This window comes from Scyliorhinus torazame, chromosome 17 (genome assembly GCF_047496885.1).
Source record: "Scyliorhinus torazame isolate Kashiwa2021f chromosome 17, sScyTor2.1, whole genome shotgun sequence".
Taxonomy (NCBI): Eukaryota; Metazoa; Chordata; class Chondrichthyes; order Carcharhiniformes; family Scyliorhinidae; genus Scyliorhinus; species Scyliorhinus torazame.
Window position 1 is genome coordinate 1,609,706 of NC_092723.1, and position 8,543 is coordinate 1,618,248.

Genomic DNA, 8,543 nt, shown 5'->3' on the forward strand with positions numbered 1-8,543 from the left:
AGAGACCTTGGGGTCTATGTTCATACATCTTTGAAAGTTGCCACTCAAGTGGATAGAGCTGTGAAGAAGGCCTATGGTGTGCTCGCGTTCATTAACAGAGGGATTGAATTTAAGAGCCGTGAGGTGATGATGCAGCTGTACAAAACTTTGGTACGGCCACATTTGGAGTACTGTGTACAGTTCTGGTCGCCTCATTTTAGGAAGGATGTGGAAGCTCTGGAAAAGGTGCAAAGAAGATTTACCAGGATGTTGCCTGGAATGGAGAGTAGGTCTTACGAGGAAAGGTTGAGGGTGCTAGGCCTTTTCTCATTAGAGCGGAGAAGGATGAGGGGCGACTTGATAGAGGTTTATAAGATGATCAGGGGAATAGATAGAGTAGACAGTCAGAGACTTTTTCCCCAGGTGGAACACACCATTACAAGGGGACATAAATTTAAGGTCGAAGATATAGGAGGGATATCAGAGGTAGGTTCTTTACCCAGAGATTAGTGGGGGCATGGAATGCACTGCCTGTGGAAGTAGTTGAGTCGGAAACATTCGGGACCTTCAAGCAGCTGTTGGATAGGTACATGGATTACGGGAAAATGATATAGTGTAGATTTATTTGTTCTTAAGGGCAGCACGGTAGCATTGTGGATAGCACAATTGCTTCACAGATCCATGGTCCCAGGTTCGATTCCGGCTTGGGTCATTGTCTGTGCGGAGTCTGCACGTCCTCCCCGTGTCTGCGTGGGTTTCCTCCGGGTGCTCCGGTTTCCTCCCACAGTCCAAAGATGTGCGGGTTAGGTGAATTGGCCAATGATAAATTGCCCTTAATGTCCAAATTGCCCTTGGTGTTGGGTGGAGGTGTTGAGTTTGGGTAGGGTGCTCTTTCCAAGAGCTGGTGCAGACTCGGGGGGCCGAATGGCCTCCTTCTGCACTGTAAATTCAATGATAATCTATGATTAATCTAGGACAAAGGTTCGGCACAACATCGTGGGCCGAAGGGCCTGTTCTGTGCTGTATTTTCTATGTTCTATGTTCTATGTCCCTGTGAGCGTAGATCAGCTCTCATCTCACCACTGCCTTCAGCGCTTCCCAGACCACCGCTGCTGAGACCTCCCCCGTATCGTTTACCCGCAGGTAGTTCAGCATGCACTTCCTCAGCCAATCGCACACCGCTTCGTCCGCCAATAGCCCGACATCTAACCTCCATTGCGGGCGCTGCTCGCTATCCATACTAACCTGCAGGTCCACCCAGTGCGGAGCATGGTCCGAGATCAGAATCGCCGATTACCCTAATAGGGCCCTACCCAAGACAAAGAAATCGATCCGGGAATACACCTTATGTACGTGGGAGTAAAAAGAAAATTCCTTCGCCCTCGGCTGACTAAATCGCCACGGATCCACCCCCCCCCCCGCTGCCGGAACGGAGAATCCCGCTGCCGGACCGGGGAATTCTGCTGCCGGAACGGAGAATCCCGCTGCCGGACCGGGGAAACTGCGGCTCCCGCCACGGTGGCCAACATCGCTGGGTGATGCCCAAACATAACCCCCTCCCCCTCCCCGGCACTCACCCTCCCCACCCCCACCCCCCTCCCTGACACCCCCCAGCCCCCATCCTCCCCGGATTCACCCTCCCCAGCCCCTCCCTCCCCGGCACTCGCCCCCCACCCCCGGCACCGATCACCGGCACGTACCCTCGGCCCTGGGGAACACCCTCCACCAGCACCCGGCACCACCCCCCAACCTACGGCTGTGCCGTCTCCTCTCCGGCAGCCTCCCCACGCCGACCCCTACCTCCGCGCTGGCCGGCGTCAGACAGCACGACTGGTCGACGCCTTTAAAAACCTTGTTTGATTTACGTCGGTGCCACCACTGGTCGTGTCGGCGAGACTCCAGCCCGCCCGGCCCAGAGAATTGGAGCAGCCCCGGGGCCCATTGCCATTCTGCGAGGCGCGCGGCACGATTCCCGTCGGCGCAAATTTTTGACTGCCGGAGAATAGGACAGCCGGCGGCGGGGCGGGATTCACACTGCCCCCCGGGGATTCTCCGACCCGGCGGGGGGGCGGGATTCACACTGCCCCCCGGGGATTCTCCGACCCGGCGGGGGGGGCGGGATTCACACTGACCCCCGGGGATTCTCCGACCCGGCGGGGGGGCGGGATTCACACTGCCCCCCGGAGATTCTCCGACCCGGCGGGGGGGCGGGATTCACACTGCCCCCCGGGGATTCTCCGACCCGGCTGGGGGGCGGGATTCACACTGCCCCCCGGGGATTCTCCGACCCGGCGGGGGGGCGGGATTCACACTGCCCCCCGAGGATTCTCCGACCCGGCGGGGGGGCGGGATTCACACTGCCCCCCGGGGATTCTCCGACCCGGCGGGGGGGCGGGATTCACACTGCCCCCCGGGGATTCTCCGACTCGGCGGGGGGGGCGGGATTCACACTGCCCCCCGGGGATTGTCCGACCCGGCGGGGGGGGCGGGATTCACACTGCCCCCCTGGGATTCTCCGACTCGGCGGGGGGGGCGGGATTCACACTGCCCCCCGGAGATTCTCCGACCCGGCGGGGGGGGCGGGATTCACACTGCCCCCCTGGGATTCTCCGACTCGGCGGGGGGGGCGGGATTCACACTGCCCCCCGGGGATTCTCCGACTCGGCGGGGGGGGCGGGATTCACACTGTCTCCCAGGGATTCTCCGACCCGGCGGGGGGGGCGGGATTCACACTGCCCCCCGGGGATTGTCCGACCCGGCGGGGGGGCGGGATTCACACTGCCCCCCGGGGATTGTCCGACCCGGCGGGGGGGTCGGAGTATCCCGCCCGTGATTCACCTGCAGTGATTTCCTGTCACGTTTCCATCTAATCAACGAGTCAGTTCCTCTCCTACGTGGTATGACATAATTTGCCAACAGATGGGGCTATTGTTCAAGCAAAAAGCTCCTTTCACCAGGCACCAGGAACAATCTATCCAAAAAGAACCAGGGTCCATTCTGGACAGGATTACAGCGGTCGTCCCACACCCCGCTATCTGATGGCGCTCTGTTGCTATTTGTGGCCCTGACGGGGATGCCCCCCCCCCTGGCCGAGCGGTGCTCCTGAGGGCAGGAAGGGAGCGGGATGGACATTTCTAAATGGGCCTCAACCTCTCATCCCCTCGACGTGACCCCTGCACCTATAAGGGGGTCCTCAAGGGCCCCCTCCAACCTCACATGGGCAGGGCAACCCCCCCCGCCCGGGTCTGATCCCCAGCTTGGCAAAATGGCAGCCTGGCAGTGCTACCTGGGCACGCTCTGCAGCAGGATGTTTGCCTTGGCGTGCTGCCTTGGTCGCGGGCACAGGCGGGAGGTTGTGCAGTTGATGGTCACAGACCACCGGGAGCCGAACCTTTCCAATTGATGAAGGGGGCCCCATGTTGAACCGGTGAGGGGGGGGAGACATGTTTTCCATCAATCACCCCCTGGACCTGGGACATGCCAGGGCTAGCGGCACACTGACGTTTATATAATCCATTGCCTGGGCACAGGACATCCATCACAGCGTGAATGCACCCGTGTGCTGATGTCTGTGATCCCAGACAGGTCCCCGCACAGCCCCTGGAGGGACACAGAGGCTAAAATATTCAGGGCAACCTTGACGGCCCCCGGGAACGGGTTTCATCTCCCAAACCCCAGGTGGCTCATGGTCTCCTGGTTAACCAAAGTCTTTGTCAGCTCCTCGAAGGACAGGTGCTGATGGTATTTAGGTGGCCAGGTGCAGCGTCTCCTTCACACCGTGCATTCCTGCACTCAGGAATTCATTCCCTGCGGGGGGGGGGGGGCCAATATGTTGCCTTCTGTACTGCACCCCTGTCCCCATCAGTGAGCAGGCACCTGGCCTGTGGGGAGCCTCTATCCTGTCACAGGGGTACCGGTGGCTGCTGTAACCCGTGTCAGCAATAGGTTCTGTGGCCCCTATCCTATTTCCCCCAGTGGGGTTACTGTGGGTCTCCATACTGGGTGGGCTGTGTGTTATCCCACCAGCAGGGTGGCACCTGGTTGTGCAGTGGAGGAGGTCACCGTGTGCCACCAATTGCCTCCGTGCTCAGAGGCTTGTGTGCGGGCAGGTCCTGCAGCTGGGGGTGAGGCAGGGAAGTGTGTGTCTGCTGGGAGTGTAGCTGCCGTGTGATGTGGGTCCTGGGTGTGACACACAGGTTGTGACAACCTGTCCGGGGGCTGGGTGGGTGGGAGCAGGGGCGCGGTGGGCAGGCAGGGCTTGGAGACAGCTGGGAGTGTGACTGGTGAGGTCTCTGCGCTGAGAGGGGCAGTGTGCCAGGGAGGGTGCCAATGGCCACGGTGCAGGGGTCCTGTGTTTGGGGCGAGCTCCCCTGCTTCCCCATGCAGCAACCAGGAGGGCCACTGAGCGGCGCATCGGCTCAAAATGTGCTTCCAATGCCTCGAGCTGAGCTTCTGAGTGGCAGCACCTGATTGGCCACTGATTGAGCTTGGCCACGCCCACCCCAGTGATGGCCACGCCCATCCCAGTGATGGCCACGCCCACCCCAGTGATGGCCACGCCCACCCCGGTGCTGGGTCAACCGGGGTCGGAGGGTTTCCAGAGGGGGGCCTGGGGGGGGCTCCCGAATGACCAGAGGCTCTGTGAACATTTACAGGACACCGTGAGCAGGCAGCAGAGTGAGCAGCAAATCCTGAGCAATGGGGGCCTGATCCCGAGGGAGAGACACCGATCCCGAGGGAGAGACACCCCGATCCCGAGGGAGAGACACCGATCCCGAGGGAGAGACACCGATCCCGAGGGAGAGACACCCCCATCCCGAGGGAGAGACACCCCGATCCCGAGGGAGAGACACCCCGATCCCGAGGGGGGACACCCCGATCCCGAGGGAGAGACACCGATCCCGAGGGAGACACCCCGATCCCGAGGGGGGACACCCCGATCCCGAGGGAGACACCCCGATCCCGAGGGAGACACTCCGATCCCGAGGGAGACACACCCCGATCCCGAGGGGGAGACACCCCGATCCCGAGGGAGAGACACCCCGATCCCGAGGGGGGGACCCCGATCCCGAGGGAGAGACACCCCGATCCCGAGGGAGACACCCCGATCCCGAGGGAGACACACCCCAATCCCGAGGGAGACACCCCGATCCCGAGGGAGAGACACCCCGATCCCGAGGGGGGGACCCCGATCCCGAGGGAGAGACACCCCGATCCCGAGGGAGAGACACCCCGATCCCGAGGGGGGGACCCCGATCCCGAGGGAGAGACACCCCGATCCCGAGGGAGACACCCCGATCCCGAGGGAGACACACCCCGATCCCGAGGGAGACACTCCGATCCCGAGGGAGACACACCGATCCTGAGGGAGAGACACCCCGATCCCGAGGGGGGGGCCCCGATCCCGAGGGAGACACACCCCGATCCCGAGGGAGACACTCCGATCCCGAGGGAGACACACCGATCCTGAGGGAGACACCCGGATCCCGAGGGGGGGAAACCCCGACCCCGAGTGGGGGGACCCCGATCCCGAGGGGGACACCCCGGTCCCGAGGGGGGGGACCCCGATCCCGAGGGAGACACCCCGACCCCGAGTGGGGGGACCCCGATCCCGAGGGGGACACCCCGGTCCCGAGGGGGGACACCCCGACCCCGAGTGGGGGGACCCCGATCCCGAGGGAGACACCCCGATCCCGAGGGGGAAACCCTGAATCCACTGACCTGTCACCGTCGCTCCCGGCTACCCCCCGGCCCAGGCAGCCACGCCCAGCATGCGGTACAGTTTCACACCCACGTGACCTCCGCCTGAGAGGGGCGGGACATCGCGGTGGCCAGGGGCACAGTGGGTCAAACACGCTAAATACATTTAGATGAAAGCAAATGCCGGTTTTGCATGACCCCGCCAACACGGGGTGCAAACCTCGATGTTGGCACCACCAAGGGACCGGAACACGGCTCCCGAATCGGTGCCGGGCGCAGGCCCCGGTTCTGCCTGGACGCTCGATTCTCCGCCCGATCGTGGTCGTGTTTCTGGCGAAGCGAGGAGGAGAATCCCATTGACAACCTGGACCGGATAATGGCATCATCAAAGATGTTAGGAAATGAGTTTAACTGTAAAGAAAAAGAGGAAGGACCTCACGCTGTTCCTGCACGGAACGCCCATCAGGGATGTCGTACTGGAAATTACACACTGGAAGAACTGACGGAATGATTGTGAAATTACAGCTCAAGTGATTGGAATGCTGAGGAACAAATTGGATTAAATAGCCTCTGGCAAAATGTAAAACACGCTTTAAAAACTCCATCAACGTCTGTCTGAAATATTGACCAATAAATTACTGCAGGAAATAAAGGGACCATATGACAATTACCTGTCATAAAACCAAAACCTTTGTCCGCCAGGGTTAATGTCATCAGAACCGATTCAACCATTTGATATTTTTCTGGTTTCCAGCGCACCAATAAATAGTCAACGTAACCTCTGGGTCCTTTCAAAATTTCCTGTCCCCATTAAAAGGGATTCTGAACCTTCTCGGGCAAGTCATTCGGAGTGAAACCAGACACCTGCTGAGATTGTCCGCCATTCTCTGTTCTTGTTTCAGATTCCAGCATCCCCAGTAATTTGCTTTTATTTTAATTTGGAGTGAGTTGTTTTCTTTAACAATCTCATGATTTGCAGGATCATATTGAAATGCAAGGTTTAACCCCTGGCTTCTTTTCTCTATCGCAAACTGTCTTCTTAACCCTCTCTCCCCTCCCATCCTCACCCACAACAAGTGGGAGGAGCTTGTTGATTTATTTGCCACTATGATTGAGACCATCCATCCAATCAGCTGCCTCTGCTGTGTCTAGCCCACCAAGCCACACCTACTGTAATGCTGCCCCACCCCCCAGCCCTGGCCCAGAACTCTCAATGTTCTCTCATTTCTCTCCCATTGCACCTCATGTCTTCTCCATGTTTATCCTGCCCACCTATCCACCATCCACCCCATTCCGACTAAACTACTGACAGGTCAACATCTCCTGGTCCCCATATTAGCCAATGTTCTAACCGTTCTCTCTCAGCTGGTATTGCACCTCTCTCCTTTAAACTGTCATCCCTCACACTGCAAACCCCTAACCCCCTCCGTTCTTGCAAATTACTGCACCTCCTCCAACCTCACTATCCTCTCCAAATTCCTTAAACGTGTTCTCACCTCCCAACTCAATGCCTATCTTTCCCAGAAAATGTTGACGTACCAAATGGGCTTCATTTCATAGAATTTACAGTGCAGAAGGAGGCCATTCGGCCCATCGTGTTTGCACCGGCTCTTGGAAAGAGCACCCTACCCAAGGTCAACACCTCCACCCTATCCCCATAACCCAGTAACCCCACCCAACACTAAGGGCAATTTTGGACACTAAGGGCAATTTATCATGGCCAATCCACCTAACCTGCACATCTTTGGACTTTGGGAGGAAACCGGAGAACCCGGAGGAAACCCACGCACACACTGGGAGGATGTGCAGACTCCGCACAGACAGTGACCCAAGCCGGAATCGAACCTGGGACCCTGGAGCTGTGAAGCAATTGGGCTATCCACAAGGCTAACGTGCTGCCCCTGATAGCTCAGTGGTTAGCACTGATACTTCACAGCGCCAGGGTCCCGGGTTTGATTGTCTGTGCGGAGTCTGCACGTTCTCCCGTGTCTGCGTGGGTTTCCTGCGACACTAAACATTTTTGTCAAGAATGCCTGCAATGTGTTAAGACCATAAGACCATAAGACATAGGAGCGGAAGTAAGGCCATTCGGCCCATCGAGTCCACTCCGCCATTCAATCATGGCTGATTTCAACTCCATTTACCCGCTCTCTCTCCATCGCCCTTAATTCCTCGAGAAATCAAGAATTTATCAACTTCTGTCTTAAAGACACTCAACGTCCCGGCCTCCACCGCCCTCTGTGGCAATGAATTCCACAGACCCACCACTCTCTGGCTGAAGAAATTTCTCCTCATCTTTGTTCTAAAGTGACTCCCTTTTATTCTAAGGCTGTGCCCCCGGGTCCTAGTCTCCCCTGCTAATGGAAACAACTTCCCTACATCCACCCTATCTAAGCCATTCATTATCTTGTAAGTTTCTATTAGATCTCCCCTCAACCTCCTAAACTCCAATGAATATAATCCCAGGATCCTCAGACGTTCATCGTATGTTAGGCCTACCATTTCTGGGATCATCCGTGTGAATCTCCGCTGGACCCGCTCCAGTGCCAGTATGTCCTTTCTCAGGTGTGGGGCCCAAAATTGCTCACAGTATTCTAAATGGGGCCTAACTAATGCTTTATAAAGCTTCAGAAGTACACCCTGCTTTTATATTCCAAGCCTCTTGAGATGAATGACAACATTGCATTTGCTTTCTTAATTACGGACTCAACCAGCAAGTTTACCTTTCGAGAATCCTGGACTAGGACTCCCAAGTCCCTTTGCACTTCAGCATTATGAATTTTGTCACCGTTTAGAAAATAGTCCACGCCTCTATTCTTTTTTCCAAAGTGCAAGACCTCGCACTTGCCCACGTTGAATTTCAT